An 11,826-nucleotide genomic window follows, 5' to 3' on the forward strand; every position below is an offset into this window, starting at 1 on the left:
TGATTTGTAGCACCAGGATCACTGTCCACTTTCAACTTGAAGCTTGAGCAGTTGGGGTCGGGTTGAAAGTTTTAGAAGGTGCCAAGACAATCTAAGCACATCAATATCTTTCTTGAGGTCTAAGGAAGCTATCCAGCTGCTTACAACACTTTAGTAACAACCGAATCATCATCCCCCATCTTCACTTCAAGCTCTTGCAAGAGGAATCGAGTAAAGTAATTCAGAGTCATTCAAAGTAAAGCAAGCTTTCCTTTAGCATCCTTGAGGTCCCAGGAAGCTATTCCAATGATCAAAACATTGTTGGGAGCTCTCCATCCCAACCTTCGATCTCAGTTTCAGAGGTAAGGAACTCAAACTCTATGATTCTTGCATCCTTTTTTATATAACTTGATACCATCTTGTTCAGCATCATCAGAGGATCAAAATCCCTCTATTTGCATTCAGTTATTCATCATAATCATCATTTAATTTTATTTTTAAGAATTAGGGTTCTTAGTGTTCATATCAAAATTATTGAGATATACTTAAAATAAATGAACTTTAAGATCACACCATTGGATTCCTCGTCCAAAATCAAGCAAGTTTCATGTTTGGATCATAGCATTAGGTTGAGAATTGAGAGAGATAGAAAATTCAAATTTTTGAGAGCTTGAGGTTGAAGACGACCATGGCGCCGTTTTTTGAATCTCTGAAATGTTTGAAAAATATAATTAATTGAAGTCATTTGGTTGACAAGCCACGCGTGTGGCTCAGTTGGTAATGTTTTGTGTTGGTGGCTTAAAGGGCGTGGGTTCAAACCTTGGCAAGTCCAAACCTTTATTTTTTACCATTATTTTCTTTTATTTTCTTCACAACTTCACTAAATTATTTAAACTATCAAAATTAATCATTTTTTATTGATTTTTTGCACACTCCTCATTTAATATATATATATATATATATATATATATATATATATATATATATATATATATATATATATATATATTTTATGAATATCTAAAAAAATCACAAAAATAATATTTATTTGATGTATTTTTAATTAGTTGAAAAAGGCATATTTTAAAGTATTTTAATACTTGAAAAAATCATAATTTTTTTATTTCTTTTCTCATCTAATCATTTTCAAACCTCTGTGTGATCAAATATTTTTGTTTTAAATAATGTTTGGTGTACATACCATGTTCATCTTGATTTAAATGTCTTTAAATTTTAAAATTAAACTGTTTGTTAGTATCAATCAATCGTACGCTAAGGGTTTTCAATCAACAAAACTCTTCATGTTTTGAAACTACAAACAACTTTTGGGCCTCTTAAAGAGTGTAAGACCCAACCCTTTTTCTTTCTTTTTTCCAAATAAATCATCTTTCATCTGTTTCCCATAAACAATAACAAAACTTCTGGGCAACTCCCTGAGTATAAGTCACATTCCTTTGTACATACTTGTCTGTTTTAAAAACCTTATTTTCTATACAAACTTTCTCATCCCCTTTTAAATCTCTGGTACTAAGAGGAGCATTATTCTCGGTGAAACTGCTCTTAGACCTTTGGGCATCTCTTCTGACTTATAAGCCCCGGGCCTTCTTTTCTTGTATTTTCATCTGGTTTTCAAAACAAAACCCTGGTACTAAGAGGAGCATTATTCCCGGTGAAACTGCTCTTAGACCTTTGGGCCTCTCTTTTGAGTTATAATCCCCAAACTTCTTTTTCTTTTTCAAACTTCAAACTGTTTTCAATCAAACTCTCAAATTGTTTTTAATCAAACTTCAACTTTGTTTTCAATCTAATCTTAAATTGTTTTCAACCTTCAACTGTTTTCAAATCACCTTCTCATCTATTTTTGTTCAAATCCTCTGGGCTTCTCCTTGAGTATAAGTCTCATCCCTTCTTTCTCATCTCAGATTCTTGGGTCTCTATTATAGTATAAGACTAAACACCTTTTGTTCATACAGTAAATAAACCTTTTCTGGATTGGACCTAGACCTGATTGCTCTGGATTGCTCAAGAAACTGGCTGCATGTAGAACTGACATCACCAACACACAGTACTAGCAACAGGTACTGAAGAATGGAAACTATAGCACAACAAAGATGTACCATAGTCTTAGAGGAGAGAAGACACATGTAATTTGGAGGAAAATTTTCTTCAAAAACTTGGCTAGACCAAGGGCACAATTCCACCTGTGGCTGGTTCTTATGGGGAGAGTTAGCACCAAGATAATACTTCAGAAATTTGGTATAACAATTGATCTGATTTTTGCTTTTTGTAAGGACCATGAGACCTTGGAGCACCTTTATTTTGAATGTGATTGGACTAAATCACTATGGATAGAAATGCTTCAATGGATAGGTTACTGCAGGATTCCGATTGTGTGGGAACAGGAAAAGAAATGGATTAGTGAGGAATCATTGAAAAAGGGTTGGCGGAGGCAATTTCTAAAAGCATCAGCTTCCGAGCTTCTCTATGGCATTTGGCAAAACAAAAATTTCATTATCTTTGCAAATGGTGATGAAGATGCAAATTCGTGTGAGTCTGTTAAAAATATTGTAATAGCTAGATGTTCTAGGAATAGAAATCTTAGCAAACACACTAGTGATTTTACTCTTGTAGAGAGCAATTAGCTCATTGTTATGGTTTGATTAAACCTGAATCAGTTGATCGACATTTGTACCTCATTGTTTTTGGAAATAAAATTTCTTATTTGATTCCAAATAAATATTTATTTTGGGCTTCTCCTTGAGTTATTAGACCCAACATCTTTTCTTTTATTTTCTTTTTAATAAAATACTTCATTGTTTCCATAAAAAACTTTCAACTGTTAACAAGGCTCTATACATACATCAATTTCGGGCCTTATCTTCATACTGTGAGTTTTTATAGCTTTCATTTACTACTTTAAATACCTTATCAAATATAAATTGTATATATACCACTTAGATCTCCCTCAGAGAAAAACCCTAAGACAAATAAACATGTATATATTTTATAGGATTATGACCAGGATTGAGGATTACTTCCCGATGAAGCCTCTCCTAATTAGAACAACATAGATTCCTGCCAGAAGATGAATTATTCCCGGTGAAACATCTTGAAACCCATAGATCAACAATAGGGCACACCAACCTGAAGAGGATTATTTCCCGGTGAAACCTCTTACCCCTTTTGCTTAGAGCCAAATCAAGCAAGCCAACAAAGCTTTCTCTTGTTCTATAACAAGGACCCTCGATTAGCCTTCTCTTGGGCTCACAATACAAGGACCCACATGCTTCTTATAAGCATTTCCCTTTAACTTCCTCATGAGCTTGTATACAAGGACCAGTCAGGCTTCTTAAAAGCATAGGACAAGTCTTTAGTCACCTTTATCCCAACTCCTGTAAGAATCCAAATCCTTCAAATACACAATCACAATCTTTCAAGTGTCAAAACCCTCTCACTGTATCAACCCTTTGAGACCAAGAGATATGGAAAATCTCAGTCACCCATCTTTCCTCAGCTAAGTCAGCCTCCTCGTGCAATGGGTGAACACCATTAGGAGATGGCACAGGAGATCCAACATCCCTCTTCGGAGGTGGCACGGGAGTAGAAGAAGTGTCCCGACGACGTCTGCGGGAGGAGGGCGTTTGAGAGGAATCCTCGCCATCACCACGAGGCCTCCGGGATGAAGTAGTAGATGTGGAAGTCCCCTCTGCTGGAATGGATGATCCAGGTACCTCTACTGGAATGGGGGTATCAGGTGCATCTAGTGGAACAGAGGCTCCATCCGTCACCTGTGAGACTACCTGCATTTGTGCACGTCTCACGGAGGCATGTTGTGCAATCCTCCCAGATAAAATGCGATATGGATGGTCGACCAAAATGTCTGCATTGCATTACAAATAAAGTCGGGTTAGATAAAATTAACTTTTAAAAAAATCAATGTGCAAATACGGAAGACTTTCGTAGATACATCTACGAAACCACCTAACATTTCAAAAAACTGGAGTTATACCGTAGGTGCATCTACAGAACTACCTAACATTTCATTTTTTTAACATTTAAAACAACAATTTTCGCAGTCGGAGAGATTTTTTAAAAATCTAGTTTTCAATTCATAAAATTCTTTCTTTATTTATATAAAAATGAAACCACCACTATTTATTATATGTTACACTATTGATTGTTTAGAAACATTATACCTTTATTAACTATTTTTGATAGTTCAAAATTAAAATTTTATCTTATTGCCTGGTCTTAAAACCATACCTAAAAGTAAAAGTTTATTATTATGTGCAAACTATGCTACTTTTTCTTACAATCTGCATAATTGAGAGTTTTACATATGTGAAAACTTTATACATAATACTATTATGTAACATTTATTTGTATAAGTGTAAAGATAAGTGTAAGAAGCAACAAAAAGGTACTACTAATTTCTTTGTTTCACTTAATAAAAAGGGTATCACAAACACGTTTCAATATCACTTGAAATTTACATTATCAAATTCGACAGTTCCTTCTATCTTCTCGGATTGTGAGTCGTCCAGTATGTCTGGTTCAATTTCAGTTATGCGGTCAATGGTTTTGAATGCTGGAATTAGCATATTGATGGCAGTGATGACAGTTGGGAAGGGATCAGTGTGTATAATCATGTGATAGAAGGAACTGTGAGAAGATATTTGGTATGCTCTTATTCCATTTCCAAAAGAGGCTTCATGTCTCTCAAGAATTGTAGCGTACCACAAAGCAACGACGTGTGCAATGTTCCACAACTTGGATGATCCCATATCTGATATTTTCTTGTACTTTTCTTTGGAATGTCCAGATATGTTATGACTTTCTTCAGTATTTGTTCTTTATGACAAAATGATGCTAAAGTTCTTATGTTGGTTGTTGATTCAAATGCAATAGCAACAAGGTCTGAATGTGTAGCAGAGTAGTCGCCTGAAAATCCTTTGATAGACTTGGCTTGATTGAGACCGACCACCTATGAAGTGGAAAAGTATCACAGCCCATGCCACCAAACACATTCTTTAGTTGATTAACATGCTAAACACACTGCACAATCATAAACATGAGCTCAGAAATTATGATTTCGAACATGGCAGTATCGCTGATGATGCCTGGAGTTAACGAACCGACAGTGTTGTCAGGTTTGTCAAACCAGCCTACTTCAGTATCAATTAGCAGATTCAATAGGGGAGCTACTTCAGCTTGACCGTAAATATTCACCCTCTACTCGTTTCCAATGTTCCAGCAGGCCCCATGTCAATGACACTCATCCACTCACAGTTGGAGTTGAAGACCAGATTATGCTTCCAATAGAGTAAATTGGGGAATTTTTGGTTCTTGAACAATTTAGCAGGTGGTTGAGCATGGCTAGCCACCCAAATCAAAAGTCTCCCTGCATCACATTGTAAATATCATGGAGCAGATCACAAGAAAAGTAACGCAAACAAATTTAATATGGAAGATATATTGAAATTATACAAAGAACAAGTTTGTTTAATCATTGCAATGAAGAAAACTAAGGGTAAGTCGAAAACAACCTATCCCTGCAAAATTGCTAGCAATAGTCACATACAATGAAAATGCAAACAAGTAGAAGACATGTGGTTATTCCTGGGAAATGCAAACAAGCATAGTCTTAGTGTATGCAAAGAGATGCTTATTTATTCTGTTTGTGAGTGTGACTACTTATCTGCTAGCCTTCAGTTGAGCTGAACTTGGTTGGGTAGAAGCTTTCACCAGTGATGTTGGGTTGATCATATGGGTTGAGAGCGAGCTCTCCTAAGTTTGAATACAGCCTCGGAAGATGTACCCAATTGCATGCCTTACAGCGTCAACAGACAGAGATTTGACAAATTTGACACATGATAGAACATGATCAATCGGCTATCCATTAGTAGTACATGGAAAAGGTTAGCCTTAAGGACAAGATTTTCCTAAACAAGAACAAGATAGAGATAGAAATGAGTTAATGTGCACTTGGTGAAGCACCCTTATCCCTAAAGCAACTTAGTATTTAAAAAAGAAAGTGCCAGAAACAGCTCAAAACAAACTGCATTTGGAAAGTCAACCACACACTGTATTTGGAAAGTAGCATTCTGGCATAATTAATATTTATGAAGTATTTAGTATTTATAATAAAAGAATCAGTTTGCATATATTGTAAAAACCAAATGAAAAGAGACAATAGAAGAACATTACCTGTAATGGGTGAGGAGGTACCTGCAAAAAGACTCGGACGAACAAGTAAGTTTGATCACTTGAAAATAATGTTGGGAAATAAAAGAATGAGACACAAATACATGATTATTACCTGAAGACAAGACGGATAGCAATGGTGTGGTACCTAAGAGATGAATTCAAAATAAAAGAACATACCTAAAGCAATGGTGTGGTACCTAAGAGATGAATTCAAAATAAAAGAACATACCTAATCTTACCTAACAGATGATCAAGAAGAATACAGAAATGCATAATCAAGTTATCTATATGACATCAAGATTGCGACTTTCCTCTTTCTCTCAGCATCCATGGCTTCTTGGGTGTTGTTAATGAGACGAAACAGTTCTAATCGCATCTCACCAAGCTCAATAATTTCATCGATTAACTGTAAGCGTCTTCTGATTGGCGAGGGAGTATGATCATCATCAGTGAATTGCAAGCGTCTCTCAACAAGCTCGATAGGAGGTGAGTGTGTGATCGTGTCATCATCTAAAAACTGTATGTTCCTTTTCTTATTTGGTTTCGGTGCAGGTGGGGGTGAGGTAAAATCTGCCGAACCCATCACAAGATTGAGAAACCAAATGATAACACAGACAAAGATTAATGAGATTCAGAAACCAGAAGAGAAAGATTGAGAGATTGTGAAACAAACAACGTTGTTTCTTTGTTATATTTATTTGGTTTCGCGGATTAGGGTACTTAATGCTTCGCGCTGATTCATTAACATTTAAGGCGGTGCTAAATAAACGCTAATTTAATATTAAATTCAGTTTAAATACTTTTTATAATATTGCTACTACTTACTTACTTTTGCCACTTATTCTTATTCTTATTATTATTATTATTGAAACTTTCTCTATTTATATTGTCTTCTTTTTCTTTTATTGTATTTAAATTTCTTATTTTGAATTAGTAATCAAAACTAAATCGATATTAAACTAATATAGGTAATGTTAAACTATATGTGTGAAAGATTCGTAGGAGGCGGTACAAAATGCATTAAGGGGAGACGAATAATATTCATCCTTTTAGAATAGGGCTACTAATCGTCTGTTTCTATCAAGGTGTAAAGTATATTGTCTGATACAATCGCCCACTTATGATGCATCATAAGATGGTACATGAGCCTATCATGACCCCCAATTACCAGATACTAAAAGCCTGTACAAAATTTGGTCCATCAGTTTACGGCAACAGATTCAAAAATATGCCTACCACCAACCTGTTAAGCATTCTTCATGGCTCTCTCATTCTTGGAGAACCAAATGGGGATTTGAGAGTGTTAAAAGAAATGCATCAGTGGAGGAACCTGAGTATGTGGTGGAGGAATTCGAACATGTCGTGGAGAAAAGTGATTCTCTTGGAGCAAGAGATGATGGTTAGTGATTCCTGTTGCGACCCAAGGTTGTAGATTTGTCACCTGGTGTTAATAATTTGTTGTTGATGCATGTGGATCATGTTGAGGTAGATTGCGACCGAGGGGAAAATAATTGGTGTAGCATTTTCTTGAAGGATCTGAAATAATTTTTGGAGTTCACGAGTTAATTTTGAACCAACCATTGAAGATACAACTGAAAGTAGTTAAGGTTGCGAGATCGAAAATCTAAGAAAATTGGCTCCCACAGACAACGATATTGTCTCGTACTGAAACTGAAGATAGATAGTCTTCTGAAGAAGAACATTGTGGGATGTTTCCTATGCAATTGATACGATTCTTAGATGAACAGAGATGATATCTATAGAAAAGTATAGCACTTTGATGCTTAAGTTAGTAAGAGATTGAGGTAAAATTTTGAAAATGTGTAATGAATCGTATGTGACAAAGAGCCACACTTATATATGAGAAACTGATACAACTTTATTTGTGTTGTTCATTATGGAGTGTGCATGATTGTTGGATGATTATCATGTACACTAGGCCATAAAAGACCTACGAAAGCGCTTTTTATAGCCTTTAAAAGCGCTTAAAAGCGCTGTGAAAGCTGGCGCTGGCGTAGCTAACAAAAGCGCTTCTAAAAGCGCTCTGGTAGGCCCCCCCTATAAGAGCGCTTTTTCCAGAAAAGCGCTCTTATAGGCCCCCCTTTAAGAGCGCTTTTCTGGAAAAAGCGCTCTGGTAGGCCCCCCTTTAAGTGCGCTTTTTCCAGAAAAGCGCTGTGATAGGCCCCCCTGTGAGAGTAAAAAATAAAAAAAAACGCAACATACTAAAGCGCTTTTGGAAAAGCGCTCTTATAGGGTGGGCTTTAAGAGCGCTTTTCCAGGAAAAGCGCTCTTAAAGCCCACCCTATAAGAGCGCTTTTACAAAAGCGCTTTAGTATGTTGCTTTTTTTTTTATTTTTTTTGCTTTTTTATTAATCTTTGGCAGCGCTTTTGTATTAAATCTCATTCAAAAACATTAGAAATCTAACATATGCGTTAAACTTATTCTATAAACTATCAAATTGTGATGCCACATTAGAAATCATCATTTTAAAATTTAAAAAAACGGGGAAGGGAGAAATTACTATTAATTCAAATGGCACTAATGACAATTTTACAATCTACCCCGAGCGGATTTGAACTTTGTCTCGAGACTACACTTATAATGTCAAACTCTTACCGCCGAGTTAACACCTCGGCAGATGGTAACAAAACAAGTAAATCAAGGCTGCTAATATTTGCATAGGCTGATGCATTCCTACGAAGCTTAGTCGGAGTATAAGATCCTTCAGCCTCCCTGCATAAACAAGGGGAAATTTTCAATATTATATAAATAAACTCGAAGGAAAATTTTCAAATATTACTATATACATAAACTTGAAAGAAAATAAATGTATTCCCAAAGTTAACTGATAAAGATCTAGTCTCCTAACAAGATAAAAACTTTTCTCCTAACAATATATACAACTTTTCTCCTAACAATATATAAAAATTATCCATGAAACTCAAACAAGATAGAATATTTATGTATTACAAGACTAATTGAGCATATTTTTATCACAGAGAAATAAAGTTCTCCACACTGAGTAGAAAATGCTCATCGATTTGTACCTTTATTCTCTTCTCCTGGTGGAAAGATTTAAAATGAACCAAATAGGTCAGATAACCGAGCCAAGTGTTCCTATTTTTAGCAGCTTCAGTTACTGGCTCATTAAGTGCTTGGGTGAGATATAAAATCAAATTTGTACCCAATCCAATATTTGCAAATTGTTCTGCAGCTTCCATAACTACAAAATAGAAATTGTATAATCCTCAATTAGACCATCAAAAATGATTAGAAAGAACTATTCTCCAAGTTCAAAAATTTATGCAAATTTTTTATAAAATAAAATAAAAATAGAACTAGAAAACTTAAAAAAATGAAAGAGATTATTTAGGGTTACTCACCTATGATGAAGATGGCAACATGCCATCCTCCTTTTTTGGTTTTGGTAGATTGTTCTTTCACATCACATTTGTTTTCTTCTACAGCCATGTTGAGAGTTTAATTGTAAATGAATTGGAAATTATATATATATATATATATAGACAAAATAAGATAGTTATTTTTAGGATAGGCATTAAATGAGGATGCGGTTAAACTCTGTTCTAACTTACAAACAAGAAACATGAATTGTGTTAAGCTCCAGACCATGTTTTAACTAGAACCTGCAAAAAGAAACCATTACATCCATTCATGCCAATTCAAACCATAAGACATAATATTTTGATTCTAAACTTCCAACAAATCTAGCAAAAACAGTCCCTCATTACACAAAGATCTCACATCAAATATCTCAAAAAACGAAAAGGGATTGGTCCTAACTTTCGCGTCCTTCATGTTGAAATCATCCACAACACTTTACTATATATTTGCACAGCCCTGTATGAACAAGAAAGAAGTCAAACCCTGCATAATTCCATACACAAAAATACCATGTCCAATCCTACAATCAGCCCCTAATTGAACTCAAGCTTACTGCTGCCCTATCAAGTGATAACCAAAACAGTTCACAACTGTTTTAAATTAACTTACAAGCATGCCTCAATTTAACCAATGTCTGCCCTACACAAAAAGGAATACACCAATTCAGAATTTTCAAACAAAGCTCACATAACCACTCTCTAACAGAAGTCAGCAACCACCTTTTCCAAACCATTCATAACAGACTTTTTCTAACCCTTAACCAATTCATAATTAACTTTCAGAAGTGTAACTAACTGTTTTCTAACCATAACTACCACCTTGTAACCAACCAATTTCCAATCTGTAAATAACTTAACAACCCTACCAAAAATAGAATTCAACCATACTCTAACCAATTTACTGAAATAGATTTGAAATGGCCTTGTACTGAAATAGATTTGAAAGAGTCGGACGAACAAGTAAGTTTTATCACTTGAAAATAATGTTGGGAAATAAAAGAATGAGACACAAATACATGATTACCTGAAGACGGATAGCAATGGTGTTGTGGTACCTAAGAGATGAATTCAAAATAAAAGAACATACCTAATCTTACCTAACAGATGATCAAGAAGAATACAGAAATGCATAATCAAGTTATCTATATGACATCAAGATTGCGACTTTCCTCTTTCTCTCAGCATCCATGGCTTCTTGGGTGTTGTTAATGAGACGAAACAGTTCTAATCGCATCTCACCAAGCTCAATAATTTCATCGATTAACTGTAAGCGTCTTCTGATTGGCGAGGGAGTATGATCATCATCAGTGAATTGCAAGCGTCTCTCAACAAGCTCGATAGGAGGTGAGTGTGTGATCGTGTCATCATCTAAAAACTGTATGTTCCTTTTCTTATTTGGTTTCGGTGCAGGTGGGGGTGAGGTAAAATCTGCCGAACCCATCACAAGATTGAGAAACCAAATGATAACACAGACAAAGATTAAGATTCACAAACCGGAAACCAAATGATAACACAGACAAAGATTAAGATTCAGAAACCGGAAGAGAAAGATTGAGATTCAGAAACCAGAAGAGAAAGATTCAGAGATTGTGAAACAAACAACGTTGTTTCTTTGTTCTATTTATTTGGTTTCGCGGATTAGGGTACTTAATGCTTCGCGCTGATTCATTAAGATTTAAGGCGGTGCTAAATAAACGCTAATTTAATATTAAATTCAATTTAAATACTTTTTATAATATTGCTACCACTTACTTTTCCCATTTATTCTTATTATTATTATTGAAACTTTCTCTTCTTCTTTTTTTTTATTGTATTTAAATTTCTTATTTTGAATTACTAATCAAAACTAAATCGACATTAAACTAATATAGGTAATGTTAAACTATATCTGTGAAAGATTCGTAGGAGGCGGTACAAAATACACTAAGGGGAGACGGATAATATTCATCCTTTTAGAATAGGGCTATTAATCGTCTGTTTCTATCAAGGTGTAAAGTATATTGTCTGATACAATCGTCCATTTATGATGATGCATCATAAGATGGTACATGAGCCTATCATGACCCCTAATTACTAAATACTAAGAGCCTGTACAAAATTTGGTCCATCAGTTTACGACAGCAAATTGAAAAATATCTCTACCACCAACCTATTAAGCATTCTCCATGGCTCTCTCATTCTTGGAGAACCAAATAGGGGCTTGAGAGTGTTAAAAGAAATGCATCTGTGGAGGAACCT

General features: G+C 35.1%; 1 long non-coding RNA gene across 2 annotated transcripts; it reads right to left on the reverse strand.

The window, feature by feature from the left end:
* Nucleotides 1–4,230: 4,230 nt before the first annotated feature.
* Nucleotides 4,231–6,864, reverse strand: LOC131629329 (uncharacterized). 2 transcript variants are annotated; one of them, XR_009292015.1, is made up of 3 exons: nucleotides 6,187–6,864; nucleotides 5,526–5,921; nucleotides 4,231–5,380 (listed from the first exon to the last, which is right to left on the reverse strand). It is a non-coding gene; the product is annotated as an uncharacterized LOC131629329 (long non-coding RNA). The 2 variants fall into 2 exon arrangements; XR_009292014.1 differs by having other exon boundaries at nucleotides 4,231–5,921.
* Nucleotides 6,865–11,826: the final 4,962 nt, after the last annotated feature.

The sequence above is a fragment of the Vicia villosa genome, unplaced genomic scaffold (assembly GCF_029867415.1).
Source record: "Vicia villosa cultivar HV-30 ecotype Madison, WI unplaced genomic scaffold, Vvil1.0 ctg.000558F_1_1_3, whole genome shotgun sequence".
Lineage (NCBI taxonomy): Eukaryota > Viridiplantae > Streptophyta > Magnoliopsida > Fabales > Fabaceae > Vicia > Vicia villosa.